This window comes from Petaurus breviceps, unplaced genomic scaffold (genome assembly GCF_028583685.1).
Source record: "Petaurus breviceps papuanus isolate PSGF00001 unplaced genomic scaffold, PetGlider_PUasm1.0 90919, whole genome shotgun sequence".
NCBI lineage: Eukaryota > Metazoa > Chordata > Mammalia > Diprotodontia > Petauridae > Petaurus > Petaurus breviceps.
The window spans coordinates 17,702,830-17,721,173 of NW_027187378.1; the positions used below are offsets into that span (position 1 = coordinate 17,702,830).

The 18,344-nt window shown below is 38.6% G+C and overlaps 1 protein-coding gene across 2 annotated transcripts in view; it reads left to right on the forward strand.

Moving 5' to 3' along the window:
* The first annotated feature begins 1,341 nt into the window (after positions 1-1,341).
* LOC138151935 (GDNF-inducible zinc finger protein 1-like) overlaps positions 1,342-18,344 on the forward strand; it is a 46,876-nt gene continuing 29,873 nt past the window's right edge. For both annotated transcript variants that reach the window (XM_069075513.1, XM_069075512.1), the window contains exon 1: positions 1,342-1,469. The gene's annotated coding sequence lies outside the window, so the exon portion shown is untranslated. The remainder of the gene's footprint in view (positions 1,470-18,344) is intronic.

Here is an 18,344-nt window from a genome sequence, read left to right on the forward strand (position 1 = left end):
GTGCATTCTGCTTAGGTCATAAAAATTAAAGAGAAGATAAACACATAATCCAAACTTCCTTCAATGTCATAAAAGTTGAAGGAAGTTGGTTGAACAAAGTCATAATCTCATACCTCCTCTACAGAAACAAACAAATATAAGGAAAGTCTCTACCGGTTATGTGATTTTCTTTACAAATAAAATAGCCATGCTGGAGCCAAAGAGAAAAGAAATGAAAACACTCCTACCACAAGAAAACAGTATTTCCCAACCCTCAATGAACAACAACAAAAAAAAAATTAAGGGGTGGGGGAGCGGGTGATGTTTGCCACATTCCTCTCCCGTAGGCCCCAACCTTTAGAATTTAAGACAAGAGAAAGTCATCAACAAGTACACCTACTATGTGCCAGGCACTATGCCCTGCTCTCAAGGGGCTCAGTCTAATGGGGTGATACATGCCACCAGCAATCAACAAGCCTGATATGTGTAGGATAAATTGGAGATTATCCCAGAGCATCAGTAAGTAGCAGCTAGGTAGAGCAGGGAGTCACTCCGTTCAAATATGACTTCATATATTTACTAGGTCTGTGACCCCAAGCAAGTCACTTGACATTTATCTGCCTTCGTTTTCTCATTGGTAAAATGTAAATAGCACCTACCTCCCAGGGATGTTGTGAGAATCAAAAGAATGTCTAAATAAATAGCACATAGTAGGCGCGTATTTTATTTTAAGGGACCAAAAACTTGGACAAACACTCTTCCATCTGCTGGCCTATTCCCGCCCCTTCAAAAAAAGGGGGTCGGCCAGATGATCCTTTCCTTCCCTAAACCGATGCTCCCCTACTGTCCTGGGTTCTCCGTTGCTAGTCAGACCCACAGGACCAAGCTCTTCGTTATCCCGCGCCCAACAACCACGGCAACTCATGGCAACCCCTAAGCCAATCGTAGCGATAACTGCTATGTTGCGCAGGCGCAATTTAAGATGTTCCAGCCCGCTAGGTCTCCGGGGCCTGGGGATGCATACATACCATTATCCGATTAAGACCAATGAGAGACGAGAAAAGTGACAGAGGACTGAAGGCGGGGGAGAGGGAGGGACCGGGCTTGCAACTGAATGCAGAGCCGGTCACTAGTCACATGATGCGAGCTCGGTGTGCCATGTGATCTCTGCAGTCGACTGTTTCCGAGGCCCCTTCTTCGGCCGTAGCTGAGAGGACCAGAGTGATTGGCCGCGCAGAGGGAACTGTCAAACTACAAGCCTCGAACCCCTTCCATCCCTGCTGGCCCTCTAACTCCAGGAGCAAGGCGAAAAAACAGGGGCGGGGCAGGGCTGGGGCGGGGCGCAAGGTGGGGGGAGAGAGGGGAGGAGAGCGCCGGAGCATCCAATGAGCTGTGAGCGCGGCGGGGACGGAGCCGCCCAGGCCGCTCCGCCCCGCCCCGCCCCTCGCCCTGCCCGGGCCGCGTCCTGGCTGCGAATAGAGCGGAGCAGGGTGAGTGCGTTTGATAGGGCCTGCCAGAGCCCCTTGCCCGGCCTCGGGACCCTGCAGCCCAAGGGGACACGGGGCGGGGCCGGTCACTTCAATTTAATCTGACTGGAGGGGCGGGGGGAGCGAAGGGTGCGGAGTGGGACTTTGACTTTACTAGGAAGCTCTGGGAGGAAAGGGAGGCGCGGGTCTTTATCTGTACTTCACAGATGACTCTAGGTGGAAACCCCCGTAAGCTGGTCGGCTTATTTTATTTATTTATTTATTTATTTGTTTGTTTGTTTGCTCTTGATTTCATCTTTGCAAGATACTTCCAGTGTGGAATTTCCTTCCGCCCTTGTGGGCTGCGTGTGCAATGCTGGAAGGCAGGGAGAGTTTTAGTGAGCTGTCCATCAGCACAGTCAGTGTGTGCCAGAGGTACGACCTGAACCCAGCTCTCCCTGACTCCAAGGCCATCTCTCTAGCAAAATGACAGTGCCTCTCTCCGTGTTGATGTCACATGTTGACATATAACATGCAAAGCTATCTTTAGGATTTTATATAAATGTCAGTTATTAACTACTAAAGGATAACAAGTATATGTGGACTATATTCTTTAAAATGTAGGTTACACTGAAGGCATCTATGGTTGGATGGGGTATTTGGATAAGAAGGGTTGACTTTCCATATTAGACAGATCAGGCAGAGCCAGCTCCGGGTGAGAAATTTTGAACGAAATGATATGAAGCTAGTTCTGGAAACGAACAGGGGACAAAGAAGTAATCTTCTTGCAAAGTGATGTTCAAGTATCTTCTCCGAACATTTTCTCAGAATGCTTCAAAGTAGTCATGAAGTTTCTTACCAGAAAAAGTGATTTGCATTTGAGCATTTTTTCTTCTGGTATTTTGAGTGATTTTTCATGGGTATTTGCCCAGTCCCTATTGTTAGATGGTAAGATCCTTATAGGTAGTTTCTACATTCAGTAGGCTCTGTAGACTAAAACCTGGTTGTCTTGGTGATGAGAGCCACCAACTTTGATGTCATTTTTCAGTCTTGTAATCTGGGTTTTATCCCCTTTTCATTCCCTCCCACCCCCCAGCATTTCTGGGTTAAATGAACGAATGAATGAACAAGGTTTTATTAATCATCTACTCTGTGCCAATAATCATATTTGATACTGGGGACACAAATGTGAAAGCTCTGGTCACTAGGATTCTTTTGAGCCTCTACAAGGAAAGGAGTTTTAGCCTGGGAAGTCACAGGGATTATGAGAGAGGAAAGTCAGAGGCACTAAGCTAGAAGGTGGTACAGAAGAGGAGGAGCAGGGAATATGATAAAATGCTGGATTTCATGGCGAATACCTAGGTGGAATTAAAGCATGATCTGGGGAGAGCTACATATTAGCTGGTTAGGTGACTTTTCAGGATAGAATGCCAAAATTGGGTGGAATAACTCTCCTTAGTGTAGCCAGATAATAGTATAATGTAATTAATGGAGATCCTTCCACTAGGAAAATTTAAGAATAAAATAGTCATCCACCTATCTGACTGGTTTGGGTACAGTTCTGTTTATAAGCAGAGGAGTAAACTAGTTAGATAACCTTCCTAAATCTGATTCTCCATTGTTGCAAGGATGTCCTTATGACAGTGATACAGGGGATTTCAACAGTTCTTAAACATTCCCAATTGTCTGAAAGGGTGTTAAAATTTTGTTTTTAAATTTCAAAACCAAATTATTAAATTCATTTCTTTAACTTTGAAATATGTCATAAAGTACCTTTAAAATTTAGGAAAGGAAAGAACTGCAAAGCCAGAATGTGCTACAACTTTCAAGAGTGTGGAATTAGTGCTTTAAGTTGTTGTTGTTTATTTCTCACAGTTTTTAATTGTAAGTAGATGGGTGAATAGATTGTGAAGTAGTGAAGGGGGCAGGGGAGGGAGACAGAGACAGAGACAGAGAGAGACAGAGACATTGTAACATTTTTGAAATATATGGAAAAGAACAGAAGGGAGTTCCATAGGAAGCAGGAACAAGCAGGACAGATTCAAAAGTAATGTGTCGAATTTACTTATACATTTTTTTAGGGAAAAAAAAAAGCAAGTAGTGTGAAAAGCAAATGGACATTCATAATTACATAGTGAATTTTATTTTGTATTATGCTGTGTATGGAAATGCTTTCTTTAATGTTTTATTTCTTAAAAATGAATTATTGCTTTAAGCATCACAGATTTTTGAGTTTAGAAACACTGCTCTTGATTTTGATTAACTGATGTGACTGGCTTCAGTTTTTGAAATGTGCTTTTTCCCCTCCCTTTCATAATTTAGGGGCTAGTAAAATGGATGATATATGCAATAATTATTATATGATGCTATTATATCAGTCAGCATGGACATAGAGTTACCAGAATGACAATGTCAAAAGCTAAACTCTTTTCAGGACTGGATGTTAAACTTATTTGAAACTCTGCAACCTAGCTGTTGCTTTGGGGTATAACTTTCAGTTTTTATTGCTTTTTCTATTTATTCCTAGAAGAATGTGACTATCTATATTATTCTAAACAGTTAAAATAAGATATTATACAAGTGAAAAGGGTTTCTACAGTGGAATGAGATAAACATGAAACATCAAAACAAGGTCAGCTTGGTTTTTGAAAATTATGTTGCTGAGTGTGTGTGTTATGTGTGTGTGTGTGTGTGTGCGTGTAAAACTTTTCTATATATCTGAACTTGGCTATATATTTGTGGGTGACACAATTTCTGTATTTTAAGTCTTTAAGAAATGTGAAACTTCCTCAAAATTAGGCTGCATTTCTTTGCAACATTTCCCTTCCTTTCTTATGAATTATGTTTGTTTTTTTGTTTTATCAGTTAATTGTACTTAACAAAAATCAAATAGTCCTTGACCAAAGGGAGCTTACCTGGTGGGTATGGGAATGTGAATACAAATTTATATGTAGTAATTTAAAGTGGGTAGGGAAGGTAGACACCGTGTTTCCCCGATAATAAGACACTGTCTTATTATATTTTTTTGAAAGAAAAACACCAGAGGGCTTATTTTCAGGGGAGGGCTTATGTTGTCCTGCCTCAGCTCTCCTCCGCGGCACTGCTCTCAATGGCGCCAGCAAGCAAATCACTGGGGAAGAACAGGATGACACGCTCACTGCTGCAGCTCTGATTGGATGCAGCTCGGAGCACGGCGTGCATTTCACCAGGGGGGGGGACGGTGCATACAGAGGGTACCGTAATGTAGCGTGTAGCACAGGGGATCACCTTCACTACAGTAGCAATCTCAATAGGGCTTATTTTAGAGGAATCTTACACAGTAAGGGGAGGGCTTATTTTCGGGATAGGTCTTATTATCGGGGAAACATGGCATTAACAATAACAACAACAATAATAATAGCTAGCATGTATTTCAAAGTTTTGCTAGCATTTGACAAATAACTCTCTTGTTGCTCACAGGAACCCTGGGAGGCAGGTAGGATTATTTCTAAGTGATGGAGATGAGAAGTGAATACATTCCAGGATTGGGGCAAAGACACAGAGATAGGAGATGAATAGCTTATGTGAGGAACTTAAAGAAGGCCATGTTGACCAGACTAACCATTTTGTGAAGCCCAGTAACATATAATAAGCCTGAAAGGTACAGGGGAGCCTATTTGTAAAAGACCTTAAATGCCAAACAGATCAGTTTTAAATTTTATGCTAGAAGTAGGAGGATTCTCGAACTTACTGAGCAAGGCTTATTGAACATAGTCTGGCCTGTGCTTTAAGAAACATCACTTCATTAGTTGTGTGAAGGGTAGGGATTAGAAAGGTGAGAAATTTATGGCAGGGACACCAATTAGGAGGACCTAAACAAGGGTAGTGGTTATATGAGTGTTGAGGAGGGGAGAGGCATAAGAAAAGTTGTGAAGGTGGAAGCCTCAGTTACTGAAGAACTGTTTTTCACAGCTTGTAGTCCTTCACCGAATATCAAATTTCCCTGGTGGAATTGTTTGTGTGTGTGTTAGAATATTCCCTATTTGAAAGAATTAAATTCAATATGGAAATATTGTAAAATGACCAAAAAGGACTTCAAAATAAATTTTCACATGCCCTTCCCCAAACCCTTCCTCTCTGTGTGCTTTAGTTGGGCACTCAGTTACCAACTTCACAAATGTTAGAACTAATTTGATTAGAGTGACTTGAAATCAAACATCTGTCTACAATCCCCAAAACATACTAACATCTGCATTTCTTTAATGAACAACCATAAGTAAAAAATTCTTGAGCTTGTAAAATCAAATACACGTATAACAGTAGGATCTTCATTTCAAGGAAATCTACTACATCAAACCAAGAACTTGTCATTAATTTAGTTTAAAAGGTGTTTATGGATCTGTACATACAACTAAAGTGTTTCAATTTCATTGTTAGAGTAACCAGGATTATTCATCCACTTTTCTTTGCTTTATACTACTGACTCATGACCTATGTGGTTTCTCCCTGATTAAGTGCTCATTCTTTACTCTAGCAAGCATTGTGAAAGGATCTGTAGTTCTCTCTTTTTATTTGCTTCAGTCACCCAGACAGAGAATGTGCTTCTGGCAAAACATCTAAGTGTTAAATTTATCTCTTTCTTTTCTGGGAGGTTCTCCCTTCAGTTGTCCTCCCAACTTTATTCCCAATTAGTAAATACACTGCTTAGACAAATGTTAGTGGTTAAAAATATTTAAGAAAAAGTAAACATTTCAAACAAAGCTGGGTAAACAGATTTTCCTGTGCCCAGAGAAAAGGCAAGGAGAGAAAGGAGATACAGGATTATGGCCTTAGGGTATGCAGAGCAGGGTTGTTTCGGCTACACAGCTTCTGACCTGATGTACTTTGTGCCAATTGGCCCAAGCAGCCTCAGGCTGGATGTCACCTCTGTCAGTTTTTGCTGCTCTAGCTCCATGCATATTCCGTTTATCTCTTCAGAATCTGGGTTCCTCTTCAAAAGTCTGTTTTCTGGACTCAATGAACTGGCTTAAAATTTTACCCTGAGGTATATCCTGTCATTCTGCCTCCTAGAGAGTTGTTTCCCTTCTGACTCAGTGAAAGGACTATTTCCCATTTCAAAAGGATCACCTGGTGTAGCTGCATCGTTTATATTTAGTCTATCACTTAAGTGTTAGCACTTTAAAAAAAATGTGTAAGTTCCTGACTTTTTCCCCCTTCTGTAAAATCTTTGCTGTCCCTAGCAAATCAGTCAGAGTCTGAGTCAGTGTATCCCTAAAACTGAATCTGTGGAGAGTCCAGGACAGTTGATGTTATCTAGTTATGTTATGTTATCTAGTTAGGAAAGATACTACATCTTGGGTTATCTCCTCTCTCCCCAGTTTGACCAATGATGAATTACAATACTCCAGATCTTCACTTAAAATGTCTGCTTCTGAGCCGTTCTCTGGTTCACAGTCTTTGAAAAACTGGCTATGGAGTAGTTTTCTATTAATTCAGGTCATAAGAACACCAAATTTCTTAGTAAAACTTATCTTGTTGAGGGGTCTAGACAGGGAACTCAGATATGCTGCCATTTATTTCAGTTAGTACTCTTGTGAGCTGAAGTTGGAGTTAGGTGATGAGCTTGTTTCATCTTCTCTCTAGGCTGAGAATAAGACTGGGCATAAAAGTCTCCAGTCTTACCATTCTAGGTCTCAGAAACACAAGCCAAGAAGAAGACATAATTCTTAACTAAACACCAGTAGGTATGATGCAAATCCTGTGATGTCATTCCTGATGTTCACTAGGCACGTTGATTCTACCAAGATTCTTGTTCTGGTGTTGGTGTTCTGAATATGTTGTATAATTGAACTGTATAATTAAAATGCTAAGGGTGTGGGTCTTCTTGAAGGGTGGTAAAGTAAACTTCTAGATGTCTAGGCAGGTAGATGGGCATAGTACAATAATGGATAGAATGCTAGGCTTTGAGTGAGAAACATTGAGTTCAAATCCTGCCTCAGGACTGGCCAATTCAATTACTCTTTCTTAGCCTCAGTTTTCTCATCTATAAAATGGGGAATAGAACAGCACCTACCTCAAAAGGTTGTTGTGAGGATTAAATCTAATGATATAATGAATTCAAAGTGATTTATTTACAAACTGTATTATATACATGTTAGCTGCTATGTACATTAGTTATTATTAATAAGGAAATCTATATAGAACACATGCAATTTGTAATCATTGAGATCCAGTCTAACTGTGTAGATACCAGAGTCAAAATTTTAGCATATAAAACTCCTAGAAATAATGCCACATTCACCTTGAAGGAGATAAAGAATAAAGGAGATCTCTCAGTAAGCAGAATTCTGTAACAATGAAATGCTTTAGCACTTTAAAAGCAATAAAAGAATGACTGCTCAAACAGCTTTTATCAAACTTTGTGGTCTCAGGATCCTTTTAAATTCAAAATTTTATTGAGGAACCCCCATAGTGATTTTTGGGGTTCTATCTATTGATACTTACCATATTAGAAATTAAAATGTTCTTAGTATTATTATGAAATAGTTTTGACCTTGTAGACTCCCTGAAAGTTTCTCAGTGATCCCTAGGGGTTCCCTGGACCATATTTTGAAGACTGGGGTGCTAAATGGTGGAAAAGTTAAGTATATTTTATTTTGCCCTGCAGTTGTTAAGACTGTTGAAATCTTTGAGTTTTCAAGTAAAGGGAATCACTTGGCAGGTATGTTGAAGACTGGGGCATATGGGCTTTCAGAGAGAACTAGTACCTCTGGTGTGAGGGCTGCTCATCCTCTTTTGGTGTCTACCCAACTCCTGTCACCCAACTCTTTCCAACAAGAAGCTGTAGTGGCATATGGCATGTATGGCATAGCGGCTATACCCTGGTAAATCATTTAGGCAGACAGGCTAAATTGGGGTAAGGGTAACCAGTGGGCATCAAACCTGTCAATGAGCTAGAGGGCGGACTGCCCCAGGCATGTGGAGACTTCCCCTGGCAGAATGAGTGGATGAGAACAATTTGTTCCAATGGTGAAGGCAGCTGAAGCAAGCATTGTGGAGTGCTTAGAGCTTAGTTAGACACTGAAGATGCCAAGGGCATCCATAGCATCTTGAGCCATTTGCAGTCATCTCATCTTGTCTTTTGTATTACCACTAGACTTTGATGACTGTGAAAAAGACAATGAGGCCTAAGACTTTGGGCAACTCTGCTTCACTCAAATCCAATTTCTGCTCATATCAAAAGCTATCACCCATACCATTTAATCATTTTTTACCTAGCTTATGGATTGATTCTTTTTTGCATGTGCTAATTTTGACAATTAACTTCAAGAAAACAGAGGTTCTCCACCAGCCAACACCACACCATCCATGGAACCATCAGTAAGAACAATTGGAAAAATTTTGGATGCTATGGATATGTTCACTTACCTTGGCAGTATACTTTTCAGGGATGTACACATAGTAGTAAGGTTGATGCACACATTGCCACTACTAGCTCAGTGTCTGGGAGGCTCTGAAATAAGTATGGAAGAGAAGAGGTATTAGGCTGCCTATCAAACTAAAGGTCTACAGAGCCATTGTGCTGACCTCATCATTGTATACCTGTGAAACCTGGAGAGTATACCAGCACCATGCCAGGAAACTGAATCACTTCCATTTGAATTGTCTTAGGAAGATTTTGAAGATCACCTGGCAAGATAAAGGACAAGTTGAACTGTCAGACATTCAAACTGTGCAGAGAGCATAACTTCAGTGAGTTGGCTGTATTGTTCAAATGCCAAACGTACATTTGTCTAAAAGACTGTTTTATAGAGCACTCACACAAGGCAAGCACTCACATGCAGTGCAGGTCAAAAGAAGCTATCCAAGGACACTCTCAAGGTCTCTCTGAAGAACTTTGCAATTGATTGTGAGATATGAGAAACACTGGCACAAGACCACCCAGCATGGTGTGCTTGTATCAAAGAAAGCACTGTGCTCTCTAAGCAAAGCAGTATTGTAGTACTCAAAAGAAAAGAGGCATACAGATTTAGAGACCTCACTCCAAATGTTCGTATGAACTATCTGTGCCTGACCTGTGGCAAAGCCCTCCGAGCTCATATTGGTCTGATCATGCTCAGTTTGACACACTGTATCTTGACCCCAACATAATGATATTGTCTTGGTCCTCTTCAGGCATGAAGGATAACAACAACCATTGTTGAAGAGGGAATTATTTTCAGGTATATGTGAGATAGACTAGGTGGTCACTGAGGTTCCTTTCAATCATAATTCTTGGGCTCTGTGCTATTGTGGTTCAATAATAATAAATAAATAAAAATAATGTCATATTCATATAGAAAGTAAGGATCTCTGTGGGCTGCACAGTGACTTAGAAAATCACACATACTAACATGTGTTCTATTGTATATTTATTTTGTTAAATATTTCCCAATTACATTTTAATCTGGTTCCTCATGTTTGATACCTCTACTATGGTTGATACTGAGCCTAGCATTATCAATAAAATTTGGGTTAAAAAAAGGTAAATAAGATCATAAGATAATTCTGTGCTTATTATTGTTAATATCACTGGCAATTTATCTGATTTATTACCTTGACTACATCTAATGAAGCACATGTATATAATTTGCCTAATTCATTTTGTCATATAGATCTGTATTTAATGATACAATCAATATACTAGTAGCTGCTATTAAGAAGGAAAAATTTTGCCTTAAAAGTTTGTAGATCTCTACTAAAATCTTTGACATTTTTCCTAAAGAATGCTAAGGTCACATCAGTCTATATCAAGCAAATTCTATGTAAAAACCAAATTGACTGTCCACAGTAGCAAATAAAAACCCATTTATGTATTAGTTTAAATAATAATTATACATACCCTTCTTCGCAATTTCCTCATTTTTGTTGTGAGTATCATCATCCTTCCAGCTAACCAAGTTTGCAAACTCAGAGTCGCCCTTGATTCTTCCCTCTCCTTCAACCTCATAGCCAAACAGTTTCTAGGCATTATCTATTACACACCTTCATAGCATTTCTCATATCCATTCCATTCTCTCTGTATACAGTCATCACACTAGGATATTTCTTTATCACCTCTTGTTTAAATTATTGTAGTAGCCTTCCATTTGATTTCTCTGCTTTGCATTTCTCCTATTTCTATGCAGATACAAAATATAAATTTGAATGAAATACAGATCTGATGGTTCTATTTTGTTTCCAGGATAAAATTTAAAATCCTCAATCTGGTATGTAAAAGCCCCATACCTTTCCAGTCACAATGGGAATAAAATAAGACAAACAAAAGACATAATGCTGGTTTGGTTTTGTTTTTATTGGTTGTGAGAGGAAAGAAAATGAGAAAAATAGGAATAGGCTATTACTTCAATCAGTTTTAAAATCCACTGTTTGGCAGAATGTCTTTTATATATGCCCCCTTTTCTACTCTGACATCACAACCAATCTGATGCAGGCCCTTATCATCTCACACTCGGTCTGTTGCCTTTTGGTTGATTTCCCTGCCTTGAGTTTTTCTCCACTCTAGTCCATTCCCCACTTATCTGTCAAAGTGATTTTCTTAAAAGAAAGTGATTTCCCAAAAATAAGAACAAGGCAGTTCTACTTTCTCTCCATTCAGTTGTTTTTTTATGATGCCATCCATCATGGGCCGTGGTCCTTTCCCTTTTTTGATCCCTTTTTCTCAATATCACTAAAAAAATAAATCTGAATTCACTCTTTTTTTCATTGTTGTTTTTAGCTTCCTTTCTCAACCATAGCTCATTCTGAATTGTAGGGCTCTTGATAGCATTCTCCTAGGACTTTAGTACACTTTTGTATTCATAGCATGTTACTTGCCTTTCTGTTTGCTACATGTGATTTTTAAAAGTCCGAGTTACTCTGTGAGTTCACTGTATATTTACATTGATCTCTTTCTGTAACTACTTTTCTTTCTTATTAGAATTTTCTGTTTGTGTTTTCAGAATTTCATTTATAAAAATTTGTTTTCTCTCTTGGGCTGACTTCCTAAATTGTATGAAACTGGTTCTCCACCAAACTAGAGTGCACATCAGATTATACCTGGCTTTCCCCTACACAAATTCTAAGGTGGAATGCACACTTTTTCCCTAAGGTTTCTCTCATTTAGTCTTAATTACTGGGAAAATCAGATCTAAGATAGAAATTCCACCTGTTCAGAAGATGAAATTATCATAAAAAGGCAAGTCAAGAATTCCATAAGCATTTTATTTTAATTCAACAAGCATTAATAAAGCATCAATTAAATACCAGGAAATAGAAAGACAAAAATGAAAAAATTCCTTCCTTCAAGAAGCTTGCCCTTTGTGGGTTAGAGGAGAGCAACATGTACACATTCACCTAAATAAATAAACTCTTCTTTTCACTCTTCAGACTACTTAGTCTGCTCACCCTCTGTAGCACCAATGCAATATTCATAGCACCAACAGTGACTATGAATATACCAGCATAATTTTGACTCTCAAAGTATAACACACTCTCCATACAGAAGACAGAAGCAAAACATATATTCAGACACCAGAAAACTGAATCCATCATAGCAACAAAGAAGTTAATACACCATAACACAGAAGGGAGCCACATCACCCTTTAGCCTTCCCACAAACAAACATTCACAGTAGGTGCCTAGCTGTCTTCTTGCCTCTGTTCTCTCTCTCCCACTGTACTAACTGCTGTGACTCCCAGCTTCCTCTCAGCTCTGCTCCACCTGTTCAGAAAACTCCTCCCACCACAGGCTTCATGTGATTACATACAGCCTATTAAGGGATAGGGAAGGTCTTCAAATCCCCATTACCATTACATCCTCCAAGGAATTAAAACCACTAGACTTATTGTTATTCATTTTTCATTTCAAGGAATCATCTTGGAACCTCATGACATGATGGGGTTTGATGAAGCTTTGCTTGTTAAAAACACTTTATATGGTTTTTTTTTCCTACCTCAGTTCTGTTAAGAGCTCAGCAGTCCAGACAGGGTTTTTTTTGTTCTGTTTTGTTTTGGGGGAAGGTTTGCCTTTTTTTGAGGGGGGAAGGCAGGGCAATTGGGGTAAGTGACTTACCCAAGGTCACACAGCTAGTAAGTGTCAAGTGTCTGAGGCCAGATTTGAACTCGAGTCTAACTGACTCTGGGGCAGTGCTATATTCACTGCTGCCCCCGTTCAGTCAATGTTATGCACATTTTTCAGGTTGAGGAAACTGAAGTTTGTAGAGAGTAAATGATTTCCCCAAGGTAACCTAATTAGTAAGTGACAGAACTGGGACTTAAAACACAGGTCATCTTATTCCACATCTAGCACTCTTACTCATTGTTGTGACTGGGTTATCAGAATAACCATTCTGATCAGCAAATGGGTCCTAACAGAATTAGATGGTTTAGAGATAGTTCAGTCACAAAGGACAATCCCCTGGCATTTATTCTAGATTCTAGCTAGATATCAACCTTATATAATACATTTAATTGTCTGACATTTTCTCTGCTTGCTATAATATCACCTTTTTGGTAGAGATGCACAAAAAGCAACAGCCTAGCATACATACCTGTTCTTAGTATAGGATCTTCTAAGACAAGCATGGAAAAATTGTTGACCTTTTATTTTTGACAGATAGGCCTTTAACTTCTTTCAAGCTGCTGTGTGTTTCATTCATATGTTTCTCTAAGAACTCTTTTTGCTAAGAATATCACAAAGGCACATATCACAAGGCTAAGAATATCACAAAGGCAGCTAGGTGGTACAGTAGAGCAGTGGGCCTGGGGACAAGAAGACTTACCTTCCTGAGTTCAAATCTAGCCTCAAACACTTACCGTGTTTCCCTGATAATAAGACACTGTCTTATTATTTTTTTGGACAGAAAAACACCAGAGGGCTTATTTTCAGGGGAGGGCTTATTTTAATGAACATTGACAGCAATTTTAATAAACAGGTAAATGTGAACAAAAAAATGTACCATTATTCAATAAGCAAATCACTGGGGAAGAACAGGATGACGCGCTCACTGCTGCAGCTCTGATTGGATGCAGCTCGGAGCGCGGCGTATGTTTCACGGGGGGGGGGGGGACGGTGCATACAGAGGGTACTGTAAAGTAGCGTGTAGCGCAGGGGATCACCTTCACTACAGTAGCAATCTCAATAGGGCTTATTTTCGGGGGAGGGCTTATTTTAGAGGAATCTTACACAGTAAGGGGAGGGCTTATTTTCGGGATAGGTCTTATTATCAGGGAAACACGGGTACTTGCTATTATGACACTGGGCAAGTCATTTAACCCTATTTGTCTCAGTTTCTTTATCTGTAAAAAATAAAACAAAATTAGCTAGAGAAGGAAATGGTAAACTAGTACCTTTGCCAAGAAAACCACAAATGGAGTTACAAGAGTCAGATACAACTGAAATGACTAAACAACATTATTAACTCAAATCTCTGTCATCCTTGCTAGTTCCAAAATACTATAATATCTTAAATCTTCTTTTTCAGATTTCATCTAACAACTTCTGTATTTCTGATTATAAGTGACAATTCTGGGCCTATAGTTGGTTACTCAGTTTTGGGAGTTTTTCCCCCCGTGTTTGTTTTTATATTTAAACTTTGTTGATGATCCAAAGCTAAAACCTATACTTGGATTTTGATTACATATATATTTGTAGATATAGATATATCTCTTATATGCTACCCAACATAGGATCATATATCTAGAACTGGAATGAATGGTAGAAACTGTCATATTGCTGAGGAAACTAAAGCTAAAAGAGAAGATAAGTGATTTTTCCAAGGTCACATAACTGGTAATTGAGGCAAGATTCAAACTTGGGCCTTCCTAACTCCAAGTCCAGCATTTTCTCCCCTATATCACCTAACAGCCTCAGTCTGGCATGGAAGCTTCATCAGATTTCAGAAGAAGCTAAAGATATAAAAAAGCAAAATTGCTTTCCAATCTACTATTTGATATGAGTTTTAAATTTATTTCAGGTGCAGTTAGCTTTCCGTTTTCAAAATTAAGCTTTTAGAACTCCATTGGGCTAATATTTAGAACAGATAACAGAAGAATTTGTTGGCATGCCCTAGTAAGAGATGGGGGTCACTTGTTTTTAGTGAAAAGGTTTATCTTGGGAAGTAAATGGGGGCCAAAATATAGATTCTCTATATTCACTTTTGGGTGCCTTGTTTTTGTTTTTGAGCAACATGTGTATGTGTGGATCGTAATGCTGCATTGGGTAGCACATCTGAATGTGAAAATACATAGAAAAATCAATTAAAATAACATTTATTTATGTGATAGTTTAGAAAAACAGCTGTTATTAGAAAAGTTAGTTGTATATGATTAAGCAGTATATGACAATTCTGACTTTTATGCTCTTTAAAAATGAATTATACTATATTTAAGTATTTATTATGGTGTGGTCATGGCTCTGGATTCTCAAAAGGCAGTAACAGTGGAGCTTGAGGACTGACAGATACCACCAACAAAGAAAAGCTGAATACTGACCTGGTTAAAACTATATCAGTCATTGGCAGACCAGTCCAACTTTGTTCAAACAGAGGCTCATTACCAAGTTGGGCAGAGGGTAATTAATTTTTTGACCATGGCAACTTGTGAAGATTTTATACTGAGTTGTATATAGCATTAAGATATGTTAGCAGAGGGATAAGATATATTGATGAAATCATAATTCCTTGAAGTATTGAAATGATATAATTGTATGTAGGGCATTTCATTGAATAAGCTCTTAAAATAATATTGCTTAGAAATTATGTGAATTAAAAGCAAAAAAATTAATTTCTCTCTTTCCCTGGTAGGAAGTTGGAATGTTTTCTACTAGTGTTTCTAAGTCCATTCTAGGATCACACATTAGAAAAATTGGAAATATTTACCTTGTATCATATGCATGATGAATCTGAAAACAATTTGTATCATTACTTTTGACCACAAAACATTTTTGTCTTTATGTCTGATGAGTGACAGGTTTGCTAACTCTTAAGGATATTATAATTCAAGAGGGTTGCTCAGCTTGATTGGGTGGAATGGTGCATGTTTATTCAACCCACCCTGGGAGAAAATATGCGCAGAAGTTGAAGCATAGAGAATTCTAGAAGAGTTCGAAAGTAGTTAGTTAAATTTTGGAAGAATCCAGACTGGGATATTTCAAGTCTAGAGGGAAAGACTCAGTTGATATTCACAAATGTAAATCCATTCTGTTGATATTGATATTCTTATCAATCAGTCTGGAGCACTGTCTGATTGTTTCTACTCTATAACCTTGAGGGAAAGAGGAAATAAGAGGATAAGAAGGGCAGACAGCAAGGTCAGTAGATTTTTCTGCATTTGTTTTTTTTTTTTTGTTTTGTTGGTTTTGCTTTTTTGGAGGGGAGAAGGCAGGGGAATTGGAGTTAAGTGACTTGCCTAAGGTCACAGGGCTAGTAAGTGTTAAGTGTCTGAGGCTGGATTTGAACTCAGGTCCTCAGGACTCCAGTGTAAGTGCTCTATTCATTGCACCACCTAGCCGCCTTTCTGTATTTGTTAAAAGGAAGTTAAAGAATAGAGTTTTACATATATGTTGCTGTTTGCACAATAAAATAACTTTTTCTTTTTTCAGCATCTTTCACTTTTATGTAAATAGGCTAGTTTTAGATCTCTATCTCAGAGAATGTTGACTGTTTTATTTGAATTCTCTCTCTGTGTGTCTCTATCTCTGTGTCCCTCTGTCTCTGTCTCTCTCTGTCTCTGTTTCTCTCTCTCTTTATGATTTTGCCCTTAAAGTGATCATATTGCTTTCTCTTATTTATTTGCTACTTTGGTTTGAAACAGACAGAACAGAATTATTTTCAAATTAACAAATTCAAGAGATGCTCTCAGTGAGGGAAGCTAGTTTCTGAGTTAGGAAAATATAGTGTGGAAATTGGAAATGTTAAATTGTTTGATGTCATAATTATCATGATAGAAGTCCAATATGAAGTCCCTCAGGCTAAGTTGTCCTTACATTCATAGAAGTATAAAGTGCCCCGACAGTTTGTACCATTCCATTGTTAACTCCGTATCAGGAAGATAAAGCACATGGCTTTTGATTGGATGATACTCTTAACTAGCTGCAGCAGTCTGAGCTAGTGCTCTCTTTGGCTTTGAAAGTTTTAGATGGTTAAGTTAGATCCTCTCCTGTTTGAAGTCATATAAAGACACTGCCTACTTGAGCTTCATCTTAGACTAGTATCAACAAGTGACCTCAAGAACTTCTTCACCACATCTGGGTCTGATTAGGAATGCTCCATCCCACATCTAGCACTGATTACTTGTTTTCAACTAAGCCTGTTCTTAGGGTTTGTAATTTTGTCACATGAACCCCAACTCTGAGCATGTTTCCTCCCCTACATGTCTTTCTCCCTGTCCTGCTGACTGAGGTTCTTGCATTCCTGGGGATGAACTTGTCTTTATATTACAATGTAGTGTGTATATGATTTTGTTTGCTTGCTTGCTGTGCCATATAATAATAATAAAGCACTTGATTGCATTAACTTCCAAAGTGCCAATTTTCTAGAAGTTTCTGAACCTAAATCTTTGCTTTAGCCCTAGTGACTAAGCCAAATAAAGCACCTAGGGTTCAAGGCCTGCCTCTGACTCTTACTGACTTGAGATTCTGGGCAGGTCCTATAACTAGCTGCTCAGTGCCCCAAGCAACTACTTATTACTTTGTATGGAAGACTTTAATTTGTAGAGCAGTAGTGGACTTGCATTAGTAGAGGGAGTTACCCTCATCAACAGGTTTATATTAATAAAAGCAAACTCAAATTATAATGTGGACTTTCAAGGCAGAATTTTCATGAAAGTTGGCTGCTTAGCTGCATATTCTTTTCTTCTGTGTGGATTTAAAAGATCAGAAATCAATAGCTCTAGATTTTGTACCTGGATTCAGAATTTCAACATTATTAAAGGGTTTTTCTTTTAAAATTTGTCATAGTTTTATCTATTGTAGTAGAACACTAGACTCTTAATGACAAGATTTGGGTTTCTAGTACATTCTAGATAATGATAACAGATTACACCTCTTTGGATTTGAGTTTGCTTGTTGTTTTTTTCCCCTAAAAAATAAGGCCATTAGATTGATTATAAGGGCCCCTACAGCTAAAAAAATCCAGAGGTTTGGTGAATACAATAATTAGTTAATGCATTGAACTTGTTGTCTCCCATGAATAGGAAATGGCGTAATAAAGGCATACTAGGCTTAGAGTCAGGAAGTCTTGAGTTCAGATCCAGCTGTAATTAAGTCACTTGACTTGTATCTGCTTTAGTTTCCTCACCTGTAAAATAAGAATAATAATAGCACATGCCTCTCAGACAGGTCTGATGTTATCAAAATTTACTTAAAATTATGAACTCACTTCAAATAACCCCATAGTTTTCCTCTTATTACTTATAATATGGCATAGTATTTTACGATTTTCAGAGTACTTTGTATGTTTCTCTTACTTGATTTTCTTAATAGCCCTGTGCTGTATTATTTTTGTAGTGATGTATTATTTTTTTTTCCAAATGCTTTATTAACTTATGGTTTACATAATTCATTTTTTTTATTTTTTTGCCTTTTTGGAGGGCAATTGGGATTAAGTAACTTGCCCAAGGTTACAATGCTAGTTTTTTTGTGTGGATGTTAAGTGTCTGAGGCCGGAACCGAACTCGGGTTCTCCTGACTCCAGGGCCGACGCTTTACTCACTGAGCCACCTAGCCGCCCTACATCATTCATTTTTGCCAGATTTTGAGTTACAAATTTTCTCCCCGTTTTTTCCCTACCCAGCTCCCCAAAATACCAGTCCCATAGGATATCCCCTCCTCCAATCTGCTCTCTCCCATACCCCTTTTGACTTTTTCAGTAGGGCATGGTGGATCTCTATGCCCGAGTGCCT